Genomic DNA, 17,615 nt, shown 5'->3' with positions numbered 1-17,615 from the left:
CTCACAGTTTCAGGGACCAAACCATTTTTTAAAATTAATTTTTAATAATGTGTAATAATCTGAGTGGCACTGGTCTGTGTGTGGAATTAGAATTCCTCTGATAGAAAAAGAAATATTTGTGCAGAGTTTTATGAGCAAAGTTGACCTGAGGCTTCCCGAGGCTGATTGAGAAATTGCAGTCAGCGAAGATCCTTAACCCCTTCCCAGCTCCATTTTTCAATATACTAAAGAAAAAGTCTCTGTGGTTTAACATACAAAGAAACTAACAAAGGCTTGAAAAGAGAGATAAACTCATATATGATTACTAGAAATTCATACTCCTTTTAAATTTACCTTAATGACCAAACTGATTTTTAAGCACAGAAAGTTGTGAACCTTCATTTAATGCATTTCAGAGCTTTATTTAATAGAGCACTACATTTCAAACAAAATGTCCTGAGGTCACTTCTCTACTACCCAAGAATTTGCTGTTAATTTCCCTTCCTTTGGTTAAGAGACAAGGGCAGCTATCAACAAATCACATTTGATACAGGTCCAAAATAAGTGACCAAGAAGCCAGGCAATTCTGAACCGATAGCCGAGAGGGGGGAAATCCTGAGCTGAATGTGCCTAATCCTGAAAATAACCATGGAGCTAGCTGCCCTAATTCTTTCCAGAAAAGCTTGAAACATGGTTGTTAGGAGGGGTTACGGAGAATATTTATGAGACCTAAAGATAAAGACCCTGCTAATGTTGCTGCCTGTTGCCACACATTTCCATTAACCTGCAACAACCTACCAGTGGGTTAGCTCTGTGGGTGTTAATCTCCGTAAACTTTTTCAACCAGTCAAACGTGTTCTGCCAGGGCATTGTGCTAACCTCAAAGCTTCCCCTGTTTCAGCACTGCTAGTGATAATCATATTTGTTAATAATTTCTGTTTACTCCAGGATACTGGATCTCCAGTGCAAAGAATGCAGCCGTTAAAACAATGCTGAAGAAGAAAGTAAACCCATCACTATGAAGGAAAACTTCTAATCTCTAAATGTTGCCAGATTTAAAATTCAAATTGCTGTGTTTAATCCAGTGAGAAATATGATCAGGATATCGTAATGTAAAACAAGAGACACATTGTGTAGATATTGAATTATTTTGCATATATTGTCATTAAAGAAAATTATTTTCAGTGTAGAGGTTTTGTAAAGTTGGTAAGGTTTTACATAAAATAATTTTTTAATTAAAATTTATTGCAAAATTTGCTCCACAAAAATGAAGATGTGGAAATTGTTCAGAAGAATGCAACTAGAAATGAACTGTCCCTGGAATATGTCACTGTATATTCATTATTTAAATGAAATAGGTATGATGTGCAATTTAATTTTCACCCATCATCTGACATCTTTGACATTTGAGGCCTACATAATAGAAAATTTATAATGCTGTTGTAAAAAAAATTTAAATCTAACAAATTCTGCTTATCTACAATGGTTAACTCTATACTAGCTGATTTAGGAATTAGAAGAATGGGAAAATGGCAGGAAGACCATCATCCTAAGTGCACTCTATGCCTTTTCCTAGAAAGCCTAATGAAACTGTGAGTGCCCTGGGGTAAATGGGATTTTTGTTGCTGAACTTTTCTTGGGTCAGGATACTACTGGAGATGAGGCTTGAAGTGTTTGCCAAGATTAGGAAAATTAGGAATGCTTTATAATATGTTAGCCACTATGATTTAATCCATATGCTTGAAATCATTGCTCCACATCTGCTGTTGTTTGCTGGTCTAGTTTGAACTCACTGGCAGTAGCCTCTGCTCAGACACCAAAGTATTGATGGGAGATACTGACACACCTGTCTGAGAGCAAGAGGAGCAGAATCACTTCATGAACGTAACACTTTTCTCTAGTTAGGCCTTAAATAAATGCATACATGGGAAAATATGTTAGAAATGTGTGTTAGGATAAGAGAAAGAAAGGTTTCCTGCTCATCAAAGAAGACAGAGGGGATATCAAAACTGGCAAGGACAATACCTGTGGAAGAAACCTGCACAGTTATCTACCAACACAAATCTTGATCTGATGGCACAGTGAGCTATGTGCAAGATACTGTTTGACTGGATGACACCTAAAGGAGGCCTAAGACAGGATAAGGGCTGTAAGGCTGGGACATACTGGTCCTTAGGATGTTGCAGGCCCATGAAAGTGAATTGGGATAAAGGTATCAACTTACTGTGCAAGATTCAAAGTGGGACCAAGATGACACCAAGTCAGACAAAAAACTTGGCTGAAGGTTTCTTCATTAGTTCTCACACAATTTCTTTACCTTTCTCTTACTTCCTTTCATACCTACTTGCCAAGGATTCTTACAGAGTTTATGGCAAAAAATTTTTATATTAATAATAAAAATTTTCAGCTAGTGTAGAAACTGCATAGTTTGCTTTTCTAATCATGTTTCCATTAAAATTTTACCTATATTTTGAAAAAAATATATAGATAATAACACCATTTGTACAGATGCATCCAAAATAGAAATTATGTTGTCTTCAGTAAAGAAGCTAGAAAAAAAGATGGCAGATATAAATGAAAAGGTTTTTGTTTCAGTGGAATGAAAAAATTATAGCTGTTAGTTACACAACCTTAAACATGTACCTTTTTAACATTCAGTCTCCTACTTTTGGGCTAGATTTCCACCATTGCATTAGGCTCATCTACACAAAACATGAAAATCCCACCTCCATCCAACCCTCAGACAGGGTTATCCTTTTTTGTGATGAGGTTGGCCAGCTGGGCAAGCAGGTGGGGGCAGCAATCTAGCTTACCATGGGCATGCATGCACACATGCTGGTGTTAATGCTGACATGAGAGAAGTGGAAGAAAAGTGTGGTGAGACATGGCAGATGGTGGACAAAAATTACTAACTTTAACAGCAGACAAGACTTTGATTAGCTTAAACAAGTTTCAAATCCTCAACCTCAGGTTTCACCCAAATTGAAATTATCTATTTGATGAGGAAAAGGCCATCCTTTTTTTTTACCTCAAGGATAAAGATGTTAATATTTCAATTTATAATAGTTTTAATAAATGAAAGGCATAATTTTCCTGCAAATTCTCTAGAAGTTAAGAGGAAAAGCAAGCAATATTATTTCACAAAATTTAAAGAAAATAACATAGAATAGCATGTGTTTACTCCTAAGAGAGCAGGACAGACCATCTAAGTCTACATAAATATCAATAATACCTGTGTTCACAAAAACAGAAATCAGTTTTGCCATTTCAAGCTCCTTATGTTGCTGATTTCATACACATACAACGGGCCCTTTGAATTTAAAGGAGTACTTGGAAACATGTTCTAACTCAACAGCAGAACTCTCAGCAGGAGAAATAGGCAGTACTGCCACTTCTGGGAGAGAAAGAAGGCCAGTGACATGCTGTAGAAGGCAAAGCTGCTCCATGCTGCACTGAGCAGGACATCCTGCAATTTGGCAGTAGCTCAAGGGCCGGAAGAATCTGCAGGGTTATGCCATCACACATAGTTTTCCTTCCCTCTCCCCAGGACACGTGTCTGTGCAGTATCTTTTTACAGAGGTTTTCCTTGTGAGACACATAAGTTCTTAAGACTGGAGAAGGAAAGATACGCTCCTCCAGTGGGGTCTGGAGCTCCCCTTGCTTCACTTTGTGTCATAGGAATGGAGGAGGAAGAGTTCAGAAGGAGCAGATGACTGTGTAGAGCACTGAGGGGAAAACTAACATCACTACCTGTTGTCATACAGATCCTGGAAATCCTGGTTGTTGATAAAAAGGGGCAAATGATGGTACCCTCAAGACCCTGTCATGTACAAAGTGCAAAGCAGCCTGATTATGCCAATTCAGTTATTAGAGAGTCTCCAACTAACCAGCTGCCCCAATCTCTACAGTTTATTGTGTGCCTAACTGAGTTTCAAATGTCTTGACCATCCAGGCAGCTTCATACAGGCTTCAAAATACCACCACCCACATATCATCTTGCCATTTTTATGTACAGGTGAGTTTATCCTAATAAGAAGGGTGCAGGAGATGTAACTGGGAGGATGTGGCAGCTAATACCATGGCAGGGTTTGTGAAACAGAGACATCTACTGGCTAAGCTTTGGGGGGAAATATTTTGTTTTGTTTTGTTTTGTGACTTCACAGTGCAGTGCTCTCGACCTTTTCTTTGATCTGAAACATTAATCTGTTATGATAGGCCTGTCACTAATCCATGGCCTCAGAAAATATGCACACATGTTAAAATGAATTTTGCCATAAAATATTTAATGATTTACAAAGCAACGCTCAATACGTGCCACCAGGTAATTTTTAAACTTCTTTATTCTTACAATATTTTTAAAAAACCCTAGTGAAAATTAATCATTTATTGCAATATAGAATCACTAAAGCTTGTGGGAGGGCTGCAAGGTTTTAGGGAAGTCCATAAAGAGGGAAATTCAGAATTAGAAATCTCATCATTTTCAGCTCAGCACCATAACCACTCAAGTTACAAAGACTATGTCTTGCTTACTCATTAAAACTGAGAACATCGTATAGGTGAATAAAGGATCCTTTAAAAAAAGGAATATTGTATTTCATGTTTACATAAGAGCTACATATTCCTACCTGGTGAGAAGTAATACCATGACAGGAGGATCTTCAGAGGCCTAGAGGCTTGAGACATTGTAAGCAAACTATAAAAGCTTGATTTTCTATTTAAACTTCATTTAAATTATCTGTTCTTCATATGTCTGCAAAAACACTCTGGACATTCTTGTATGTACATTTTTTGAGGTTTTCTCAGTATCTCTTTACTCCAGGCAAGCTGGAAATAATATAAAATTGGTCTTGCTGATCAGAGTCTTTTGGATAAAAAACATTTTTTCACTGCTTCCATCTGGATTTAGCACAAAAAAAGAGAGAAATATATTGTTAGAAAAAAAAATCTTATGATCCATGAATACAGTAAAAAAATCAGCTAGATTTTTTTAAATTAAGGCATTTAATTCAATAAAAAATAACTACTTGCTTGAAAAAGATTGAAAGGGCTGTATGCCATCAAACAAATGCCACTTCCATTAAACTTAAGATTTCAGTAAGCCAGTGCTGTGTGTATTTGTGGAACTAATGCTCATCTGTGGTAGTAAGGACCATGTAAAATTATTAGAGAGGTCCTAAGACAGGTAAGTAGACAGATAGACAGACAGGTATGCAGGTAGGCACAATCCTTTCAGCTTTTGGATTACATTTCATTTCAGAGCCTCTTAATGCATTATGTCCTCTTGTGAAAAAATATAGCTTATGCTAAAATGCAGCACTGCTTCAATGAATTGTATTTATTCATCAAACTATTATGCCTGCTGGAACCTTTCCCAGAGGATAGAAGGATAATTTAAAGACTTAAGTGGGAAGAAGTTCCCTATGAAACTTTCTTCTCTCTCCAGTAATTCTATGGCTAAAAGTGAGCACCAGCTGTGGCTCACCTCTCAAAATGTATGTAGTATCATGACTGATGTCACTCTCTGGGGTTAAGCTAGGGTGGTAGGAGCCAGTTCGGGTCTAATTGTTGAAATGTATGCTTAGTTCAAGTTAAACAATAGACCCATAGGAAAAAAAAAATCAGCACAGAGGTGCTGAGCTGTGAAAAGAGTGTTGTTTTGGGCCCAGTCGCCTGAATAGACTTGTTAAAGCCCATGGCTGATGTATGCTAAGCAGAGCCAGGCAGTATGTGGAGAGAAAGGGAGGGCAGGCCAGTTGAGCGGGCACATCACTCTCTGAGCCAGGGCACACACACTTTGATGGCTCCTTTGGAGGTATGAGTGAAAGCCAAACCTCTGTTCCCTCCTTTTTTTCATTTCTGCCATGCAAAGATAATCAGGTTTATGTAAAGTATGTGTGCTCTTTTGACAGTCCACGATATCTCATTAATTCAATCACACCAAACACCATTGTTCCCAAAGTGTTTGAAATGCGGATAGGCATGGAGGCTTTCTTAATCCTGTCAATCAATGTTAACATTTTTCTTGCAGTTGCCATGGCCAGGGCCAGAGTTCATGAAAACACAGAATAAGAGCCAACAAAACAAGAATAAAGACTTATTTGAGATACTCTTTTTAAAGGACATCTACCATGCACAAAACATGGGAAGTAAATGTAGACAAGTTTGGACACTATGGCTCACTGAGAGGAAAAAGGGGGAAAAAGAATTTGAAAATCAAATAGGCCTATAAAAACTTGACCCAAGAGTCTCTGGGAAAAACCCGATGAATTGCTCCCTAGTAGAACAATGTTCTTTCTTTCGTGCGTTCTTCAGGAGTACAATGCTCAATATATTATAACACATGCCACTGATGTCTTTACACTGTTGTAAGCCAGCTCAGACCATCGGAATGCTGATCACCAACAACAAGAGATTGTGCGGCGGTAATTCTCTCTTTCTCCCGCTCAGCTACAAACAAGCACTGGGAAAATTATTCATGCATATAGACCAACAAAGCAGAGATGGGAGATTTGCGATGTCACGCAGCGAGATCATGTGACAAACGTTAAAGTAAAACCCCCAAGCCTTCACCCTTTGAGACTTTGTAAAATAACCAATTTATCCCTCTGAATGTAGCAGCCAACATGTCTTATCGCGCTGGTGGAAATCATGGCCATTTTAGTATTGCTGTGCTGATTAATGAGACCACAGAGCACATGCTAAACAAAGAAACACAACAATTACATAATTACCCAATTGCTAAAGCTATGAGACAAAGGTCCTTACTGAGATTTTTTTACAGCTCTTCTTGTTCCTAATAAGCGTCAAGCAAGTTTATATATACTTCTTAATTATCTTAGAGAAAAGGTGTGCCACAAAGCCATACACAGATTTTTACCCAAGCACATACAGAATGTTTGGAGATCCATGGAGGTGCCCTGCTTCCACTTTAAACCAAATTTCATTTGCTGTCTAAAAAAAAACTAACAAAACAAATGAAACAACAAACCAAACAATAAACTCATCAAGAACTTGTGTGTGATTGGAGGTGTATCTAGAACAGCTGTTATCTTAACTGTGCAAAGGAGAAAAGCACCAGCTTCTTGGAAATTGTCCCAGATATCACTTCAAGGTTTGCTCTTCGAGATCTCTGCAGGGGAGAAAGTTCTTTCTCCACTGGCAATTATGGAGTGCTCTGTTAGCATTGTGGCAGGTGTCCACTGATCTAGAAACATACATCCACACAGATCAATAAAGCCTGACATGATACAGAGCACATCAGTGGGATGGCACAGCAGAACAGCCTCTCTACTGAGAACAGCCTCTCAGTGCACTAGAGTGAGTCTGACTCTTGTACTTGTAAGCAGGTAAGGAGAAAAATGAATTTTTTACGTTTGTGCTAGAGAAATTGAACTGGGATACTTCATCTACCTCTGCTGATTATGCTCTTTAAACAGTGATGGAAATGTTTGAGCTGTATTGATGTCCTGTCTTATAAGAAGGCAACACCTGGTCCTGCCAAAGATTCCAGGTTTGTCACTCTGAGTATTCAGCTGCCAGGTATTTGTAATAAATCTTCCACCTTAAGAAGTCAAGGTAAAGCATCTCAACCCAGAGGTCATTCCCATTAGATTTCCCAAAATTACCATGAGTACTGAACCTAGAGGAGTTAAGCTTAATTGCCTTTGTTCTTCATTCCCATAATCTATTCTTTCTTCTCTTCCTGCTCACACGCTCAGTTGATGTTCTCCAGGTGAAGCCATTGCAACCACAGTGCTCTCTGAACTGGGCTGTCAGCACCATGGAGCTGCAGATGCCAAAATATCTCTACTGCATATTTTCAGGGATGTTCCAGATAAGCCAAAGGCCATGCCACAGAGGCAGAGCATATAGCTGAGAAACCTTACCAATGAAATGCCAGGAGTTTTTTTCACAATTTTAGATCTATATAGATTAGCAGATTTCTTAACAATGCAGAATAAAGTTGTTTGAGTGTTTTTTATTTATTAGTTTTATCCTGTAACATCTGCAAGATCCAACCATTTACTATGTGGAAAGTCTTCTACTGTGATGGCTGTAGCATGAAACCGTTTTCCTTTGGCAGGGGAAAAAAAAATAAAAAATAGTAAAATTTATGGCTACATGCCTACCCAGGAAAATATAGCTACAGTTGACCTAATGAAAATAAGTTTTCAGTTGCAGAGCATTACAGCAGCTTTTGTCTCCTCCACTTGCAGCTCTGCAGTGCTTTACTTACTATCAAGCATCATAGTCAGGATATTCCAGTACTCAATACATGTGAATTCCTGAAATCAACAGCTAAGAAATAAAATGTGCAAAAGATGTTACAGCCAAAAATGGATAAGTAAATGTGTTCTGGAGAATGGATGATTATGTATTGATTGAATTTTTGTTATTACCTTATACTCAATTCCAGTAGATAGATATTATTTCTGAAAATATCTTCAGCTGAAAATAAACTCTGTGTCTGTCATGTTGTTTTCAACATTGCCAGTCTCCTTTCTTTTCCCCTGTCCTACATCAGCATTCCCTCATTCCATGTCTTCTGTTTGATCCTTGTTGCTTTTCTCAGTGTCTTGTGCATAAAAGAGAGTGGGAAGCTTTGGTCACTCGATTGTTCTTTCCCCACTGCCTCTAGCTGCAATAAAACTCCATTTAAGAATATTCATTCAAGATGACAGGAATAAACATTGACTGCTTTTTAATGCCTCTTTGATGCTTCTATCTGACTATTTAAATATTTACCTGAAATTATAACTGATGAATCCATCTTGGTCACACCCCAGGAATGATTCTCACCTCTTTAGAACTTTTGACCATGAGTCTACGTTAGTTTCTCATTAGTTTCTCATTAGTTTCTGTGGTTGCAGCGATAAAACTGCACAACTCATTTACTACAGAGGCAAGAAATTAAATATTTAGAATGCCAAATGAATAACATTGTTACAGTTTCCAGAGATGTTATAATAATCCTTTAAACAGTGTTCACAGTACTTGTAGATGGTAATAGACAGTAGGTCCTCTCATTGTTTCCTAGTTGTCTGATTTCCAGTGGAATTCCAAAGAGCTATTGTATGTATTCTAGACATCATCTTATGAGTGCTGACTTTGGAGACATAAGCACTTCCCTCTATCTATTTTCTATTGTCCTGTTGATAACAGCAAGTTATGCTGTGGACTCAGTGCTGCCAGGGCATGATGGTTCCTGTCCAGACTACTGTCCACCAGGCCCCCCAGGCACCTGTCCATAAAGCTGTTCCCCCGCATTCAGGCACAAGCCTGTAGTGTTGTAAGGGAGATTTTATTCCCCAGCACACAGCCTAATATATATCCCTGTTGTATTCCACAATGTTCTTTTTGGCCCCCTCCTCCAGCTTGCCTGGGTATCTCTGAATGGGACTCTTGTCCTTGAGCACAGTGAGTGGCCTTCACAACTTGCTGTCACCTGAACACTTGGTAAGGCTGGCATCCATAATCTCCTCCACATCATCACTGAAAGAGTCCAGTCCCTGTAGACAGTCTGGCAGTTCTCCACTAGTCACCAGCCTGAAGGCAAAGCTTGACCCACTAACTGCTATCTTCTGAGCCTGGACATCCTACACTGATTTTCATCCATCCAGTTTTCCATCCATCTGGTTATCTGGGTGATAACTTGAAGATCTTTGTAACATAAAAAAATTGCAAACAGACCTCAAAATTATGAAAACACTAAAGCTTTTACTGCCACACTTTTCTCACCATTCTTCTTCAAAGAGTGAGAATACACATAAAATAATTTGTTTCTGAACTTCTGTGAAACTATAAATTTCTCTGGAGAGGTGTCATTGCAACTGACTTCACATTTCTCTAAGCTCAGGAAAAAAAAGAAAGGGGAAAAAAAAGTAAAGAGATAAAACTTTAGAGAGGTTTAATTACACTTTGTTATAACACATTTATAGTTGCCAGATGAGCACTCTCAGAACTAATTTTAACACCTCATTAGAATATATATTTCAACCCAAATTGACTAAAGGCATTAATCTTCTACACATATACATAAATCCACACTGCAATTCTTTAAACTTTTTTCCTTTATTATAATTTAACACTGCTTTTAATATAAAATGCTGTAAGACTATTGGTTACACTTTTCCATTTGCAAAACAAAAAATATTCCATAATTCAAGAGTATTCTAAATATTTTACCTGTAATTTTTAATTAAAAGACCCAAGTATACCTCAGAACATAACCCTGCCTTCAAAGGGGGATGAAATGCATAAGATCACATCTGTAAGAGTGAACACACTTGAGAAAGTATAAGAATTTAAAAAAAAAAAAAGGATGATCTTTATAGATGTTGTTCTGAAAGCCTAATTAGAGCAGAAACAGACACATCAAATACTTCCGGTAATCCCTTCTCTCCCCCTCCCTCCAATTCAAAGCAGCTTCTTTCTCCACTTCAACATAAGCCTGAAGGACAAGCACACCAAATTCCTTCTCCTTCATCTCTCACACCTCAGTAGTTGAACAAACCCTGACTCTTAACTACCAACTCAAGATGAAGTTTTCTAGAATGAAAGTACCCTGTTCCTTCAGTTGATCACACATCTCCACTTGAGTTGTACTTATTTCTGCTCTTCTAAGAAGGAGAATATTTGATGATCATTTAATCTCAGATCATGGTCATAAGTGAAAAGCAGCTACAGCAGTTTAAGACATTGTCACCCCACATCAGTGGCTCTGGTCAGGGTCAGGGCAAAGTAGGAGAGGTTAGCTCAGTAAAAATCCTGGCACTGAACTAAAGTGAAAGTCTCTGAGTACTTGCTCTGTGAATTGTGATGTCTCAACTGGGGGCAACAGTGAGCAGGAAGATGTGGTGATTTCTTCAACTGTGACTGCAGCTTTATGAACACACCTGCTTTAAGGATATTGTGGACAGGTTCTAGCAAGTACAGCTGGAGAAACTTACAATGCTACAAGGAACTACAGGGCAAAATGATATAAACAGACACCAAGGTCAATAGTAGTTCAGGAGATTATCCCAAGACATGAGTTTTAATGAGCTGAGGACTGAAGAGTGTTTACCAGCATGTAAGGAGGAAAGACAGAGCTGAGCATGGCCACCCCAATATGCTACTACTAAAAGCCTCACAACACTTCTACCAAGGTTTTAAGTCTCACATTGCTGCTGTCACAAACAGCTGGCAAAAAAAATTCTGAAATTTATTGTAATCCTGGTAGGTGTTTTTTTTTTGTTCTGTAATCACATTCATATAAGCACAAAAGATTTTTTTTGAGTTTTGCTGTTTGTGATTTAGAATTCTTTCTGTGTGATAGTTTTTTCTCCCTGGTGGTATTCTCTACTCTACATCAGGTATAATTGGAAAAATAAAATGTTCACCTGAAAAACCAGAACCAAACACCATTAAGCAGAACTAGGTAGATCATACTGGGAATGATGATTGGAAAGAAATGTATATTTACCTTTGAATTTCTTGTATTGGATTTTTTATACTCAGAGGTACTTAAAACCACAAAATGTTTTTATGACACACAGAGGTATCTCTTCTAAAGAGTCTTCAGGGATTGGAGAACAGTTATATAGAAAGATGGTGACTGAGACATGGCTGCTGGTAATTGATTTTCATAAGGTTTAGAAAACAAGCTTGGCAAAGCTCTGTAAATGCAGCAAAATGCATAGCACCTAGTGGAGTAGTACCCTCTCTCTTTGAAATAAAGCTATCCTAAGACCTGATAACGACTAATATGAAATTGCACTCTGACATGTAATAAATCCATCCATTAAGGGGGTAAAGAGAGCTCAGATTTTGAAAACTGGAAATGCTTCAGAATGCTCTGTCAGTCTCATGTTAGACAGGTTTTGGTTTACTTTTATGACACCACATAAAGAAGTAATAGGTTATAAAGCTTTCAGAGCCCTAGCATAGGTGGCAGAGTCTTTATGCCCTCTCTGCTCAAGTGGATGAGAAACAGATGCCAGAGCATTTTCCTACACACTCTCCTCTGTGTCAAAAACTGTCAAAGGAGCAGAGGAATGAGCTGCTTGCCCACTGCTTTCTAAAGCTGATAAATTTGTTTTGGCCACAGCCTGTTCAGAGATATAAGACTACAAGTGGACACAGATCTGATTTCCAACAGTAGCTTCTAATCCTTCGCAAGCAGTGAAATTACAGGCACCAAGTTTATTCTAGCTGAAAACTGTTTATTCGGAAAGTATGACTTCATATGCAGTTAAATTTTCTTTCAGTCTGACAGAGTTTTCAATCTTCATCTAGCAACTCCTTCACTGGAGGGTAGACTGAAGATTTTACTAAGTTACGTGCTTCAATTATTGCCAGGAAAGATAAAGGCACACTGGAAGAGCTATATCAAATAGCTGGAGGTGGTCCCAAAATTTATGAACGAAAATATTTTCAAGCTTTGATAAGGAAACAGCTGACCAGAACTTTTTGGTACTTTTGGAAAGGAATGCATGGAGGAAAACAAAGGTTTTATACTGGGAAGGATGACCTCTCAACTGTGAAAAACTGTTTACCTGCTGGATGTTACACTTGTTCAACACGTAGAATGCAATGCTTCCGCAGTCCTCTCAGTGCTTCTCTCAGTGTGCAGTAAAAGGGGGATATGAACACATTGTGCAAAACGCTACATAACTAAAAATGCCCCAGAAAATTAATGGGAACCAGAGGGAACAGAGTTCTTGATCCACATGAATGTGCACAGTGAAAGTGTAGATAAATTTGGATTAGCAAGCAAAACTGAGCCCTGTTGTTAAATAGCACTTGATTCCATTAGACTGTGTCGGATTGTTAAAAATGCTAACATTATGTGTGACTATTCATTTTCATCACCTGCTCTTGATTAATCCAGTCCTAAATGGCATCTGTGGACCCTGCCATCTCATACTACTTAATTAAATTAGCAACACATTTGTCTCCCCCGTTTTCCTATCAAAGGGTTGTGCTCAGGAGAAATAAAACCTTTGTTCACTGCATCTCCGTATAATTTACACTCCTTTTTCCCTTTTTCCTCCAGCTCCTGGCTCAGATGCTAAATTGTAACTGGTAATAGGGAGCTATTAGGTCTAGTGAAGCATGTCAAAGAAGTCAGTAGAAAACTAGACCTGAAAGGAGGCCTCAGATCTCATAAAACAGGGTCAAGATTCTAGATTCAGGATTACATTGTACCAAGTTTCATTCATTTTGTAATTTTAGAAAAAAAGCATATTACCTTCACATATCTATATATTTGGGGCAGAAAGATGGGAAAAAGGCTGAAAGAAAAGAGGAGAGAGAAGAATGCTGTAACAGGTAGAAAACCTTTTATTTAGTTTTTGAGGGGTTTTTTCCAAGAAGGTAAAAAATATAATTGTCAATAACAGGCACCCATGTCTGGGTAATGGGGCAGAGTACACTTTATCTCCAGGATAAAGAATTAATATAATTTGCACCACTATAAAACAGCACTAAAAAGTACTATCATACTGAACAATATGTAGCCAGAAAATGTGTTCTGTGTGAAAACAAGGCATCCACCTTACAATTAATCAAAAGCTTCACTTGTGAATTAATATCATCTTCTATGTAGTTTCTTATGTAATTTCCTCCAAACTTTGCTCCTCATCACAAAAGTGAAAAATGCTTTCTTCCCCACCAGTCCCTAGGGCAACCTGGGGTATCATCAATCAGGCAAGGATAACCTAAATACCAGCAACTGGTTTTTAGGTTCTTTTTTTTTTTTCCAGCAGATATGAGCAGAGACTGAGATAGACAGCACTTTTGTTCTGGGTTGCAAGTGAGCAGCAGCCGCCAGGCTGGCAGGAGGGTGCCACAGGCTCTGCCATGCTCCTCATCTAGTTATCCCTTCACTAAAAGTCTTTATCCCTGCTGAGACAGGAACTTAGTGGGTTGCAGATCTTTCTTCAGCCATCCTTGCCCTCTTGCAAGTGGCTCTCTGCAAGCAAAGGATGGGGAACCTGACACTGCAGAGAATGGGACACCTTCACCTTTTTGTACCACTCTTCCCTATTTGGAAATTACCCATCAAAGATATATAGTGACAAATTCACTCATATTTGTGCTCTCAGTAGGTGTGAAAATGCCGTGTAATCCATGAAGAAAATGATACACTGAGGAACCTGAGACAGGAATAATAAATTAGATCCTGCAAGACACTGTGGTTTTGCACACTCTCTGCAAAGGTATTCTGTGCTCTTCATTTGGTATGTGTTCTTACCATATACACACAGGTGAGCAACAGTCCTGACACAGAGGTTTCCAGAAAGCTTTTAGTGAGGGAAGTATCAGTGCCAGACAGTGTGAGACACTGAAGACAGACAGCTTCTTCAGTGTTTCAGGTCTCTTCCATCTGTGATTAAATTGCAGAGAAATGGCACAAAGACAGAACACCCAGTAATCCTGAATGAGGTTCTTCATTGGGCTGCAGGATCTGCATTTTCCAGTTCTGTATGTTTTTATCGGTTTGGGTCAGGGATGTGAAATTATCTCCTTTTAGTATCCCTCAGCCCCAACTCTGTTAGTATCTTCGGCACTTCTTTATGTAATAGAAATATATAATAGGTCTGAACAAGAACAACTGTCTCCATAACACAATATTCTAGAAAGAAATACTCGCATCCTTCTTGAAGCCGGAATGCATTTCAGTTCTTCAACATCGCAAGTCCATGAAGGAGGCAGTCTGTTCAAAGCTGTGCCTGTCCTTTCTGCTCTATCTGCTTTGAGTGCATCCAAAGGGCAACACCCCACCTGTCAAAGAGCCATTCCCCTAAACAATCCAGAATCCTGCTTCAGGGTTGAACAACAGGCCAAGGCCAATACTGTGATATTCAATAAGACAAAGTGCTGGATCCTGCCTTTGGACCACATACAGCACTATAGACTGGGGAATACAGCACTACAGACTGGGGACAGGGCAGCCAGAAAGCTGCACAGCAGAAAAGAAGCTGGAGGTGCTGGTCAACATCAGAAGAACATGAGCCAGGAGTGTACCCAGGTGGCCAAGAAGGACAATGGCATCCTAGTTTGTATCAAAACCAGTGTGGCCTGCAAGACTAGGGAAGTGACTCTTCCTGGGCTGCTCAATTAAAGACAGATATTGAGGTGCAGGAGCATGTCCAGAGAAGGGCAAGGGAACTGGTGGAGAGTCTCTGAGGAGTATCTCAGGGAGATGGGGTTGTTTACCCTGGAGAAAAAGAGTATAAGGGGGGGTTCTTATCACTCCCTACAACTGCCTGAAAGGAGGGTGTAGCCAGGTGGGGGTCAGCCTCTTCTCCCAGGCAAGTAGCAATCGGACGGACAACAGGAAGTAACCTCAAGGTGCACCAAGTGAGGTTCATGTTGGACATCAGGAAGAATTTCTTCACTGAAGGGGTGGTTGGGCATTGGAACAGGCTACCCAGGGAAGTACTAGAGTCATAATACCTGGAAATGTTCAGCAAATGACTGGATGTGGCGCTAAGTTCTATGGTTTTTTTGGCACAGGGGTGTTTGGTCAGAGGTTGGATTTGATGAACTTGGTGGCCTTTTCCAATCTCAATACTTCCATAATTCTATGAAATTCCTGGCAGAACTAAAGCCTGAACAGTTCTGCACATGCTGGCCTGTGAAAACATCATTATTGGTTAAAGGGCTAAAGCATCTCTGTAAACTTGTGAAAACAGAGTGCCTAAAGTTTGAGACAGAAATATGTCAGAAATATGTATGCACATCTTTCACCAAAGTGTGAATGACTTCTCTTGCAGGAGAATTTGGAAAAAACCTGAAGAACAATTGATGCTCCCTAACCACTATCTGCTCTATCTACTGAATAAAACAAAGTGTATTCAAGTAATTTTATAGTGATCATCTAATTAATTGTGTCATAATTTATATGCACAGGCAGATGATTGAAATTTTTTTCTGTGCAGCCTTGCCCTTGGCATTTTTTATTTTCTGTTTGCTTCATTTTTAGCAATATTTTTTTCTTTTTGCTGATTGCTGAGTGCATAGTCACAAATACACAATGATGTCAATAAAGATCTTGATGAAAAACACAGAGCTTTCATCAGAACAATGTCATGATGCATCTTTAAAACTTCTATTTTTAAAAATGTGATTAAGTTGCTCCCTTTTGCAAAAGTGCATTTGGTGCAGTTGCAAGTATATGTTTCCCATTTAAGCCTTCTCATATTGAGGTGACATGCACAATCAATCTTCCTGGTGACATTGTAGCAAAGCAGAAATTATTGATGCTTACTAGCTGCAGGATCATAAATAAGGAAATGGAAATTGATGCTTAATTGATAAAGTACTTTCCTTTCCACTTAGTAAAATTTTTAATTGCTTCATAGAAAGACAAATAAAGCTTATGAATGCATATGGATGAACTCATAGAAATACAGGGTAAAAAAACCCCCCAAACATCAACCAACTTTTCATGTGGTCTTTGTTTTTCACAAAAATCCCAAAGAACCTTTCATGTGTACTTTCTCTCCTCTGCACATTAAGGATAAATTTCAATTACATGGCTAACCCATTTTTTATTTAAGTCACTGCTTTTGTTAGTTTATCCTTTATTATGCCACATGTTCATCCTGTTTTGAGCTCGACCAAATACTTGGTAGAGATTAAAGCTCCCACTAAGAAAATCATTCCTATTGGGACACTTTTATATTAATGTTAAAAACATGTATATGTTTTGTTTTCCAAACATATGTATATGTATATATTTTGTTTTCCAAAGGGTTGAATTTAAACACATGCTTTCTTTAAATTTCCACATCTACTGTGGAAATATAAGCCTAGCTCTGTTACTCGGATTTGATTTTGAAAATGAAGAATTTTAAAGATGAAGATAGTATCTTTATAACAAGTATTTATATTGAACAATCATAGCCAGGTAATTCTAAAAGGGCAAGAGTGCAAGAGTCCTCTGACATTACTGAGGGATGTTTCCACTAAGGCAGTGAGCAAATCAGCTTCAGCTGAAGGGTTGAGCATACCTGTTCCTCAGAGAGCTGCTAGTGCCTTTCAGGTGAGAGAGGAAACAGAGCACGTGAATGGTGCTGGTCTTTTTCAGAGTAATTTTTATCAGTGCAGTGCTTCCTGGTGTATTGATACATCTTGTCTCCTTTCCTTAATTGTCAACATTTATTCAAACCTAGCTTATTAGGAAACAAACAAAAGTTTAAAGACTAAACTGATTTCCAGCTAATACAGAAATTCAAATATGTGTGTGCGTATTTCCTATAGAACAAAACATCCTGAGAAAATCTGAAACAATACCTGAAAGATCATTACCTCATTACATCTGTAAAAGACTTCATTTCTGTGAAGTCTTTCCCTTCTGTTCCAATTGGAAAGGTAATAGGTAACAAGTGGTCCTGTTTGCTGCTCTCTTGTGGATATGCTGTGGCAGAAGCCAATTCTGTTTTTATATCTTCCACACAAATAGCTTATCTTCACTGGATCAACGGAAGAATTTTTTTATAATTAATAGGTTTATCAATCCAAATCTAGCATTATAGGTTGATGGCAGAGTATAGACTGGAATATGAAATTTTATGAGTTCAGGAAAAACCTTCATTAGAAAGATTTCATAGACACATAAACCATCAGGAAGCTGTATCATGCAGATC

This window comes from Passer domesticus, chromosome 1 (genome assembly GCF_036417665.1).
Source record: "Passer domesticus isolate bPasDom1 chromosome 1, bPasDom1.hap1, whole genome shotgun sequence".
Lineage (NCBI taxonomy): Eukaryota > Metazoa > Chordata > Aves > Passeriformes > Passeridae > Passer > Passer domesticus.
The sequence above is the reverse complement of the archived record's forward strand: the minus strand, read 5'-3'. Positions refer to the sequence as shown.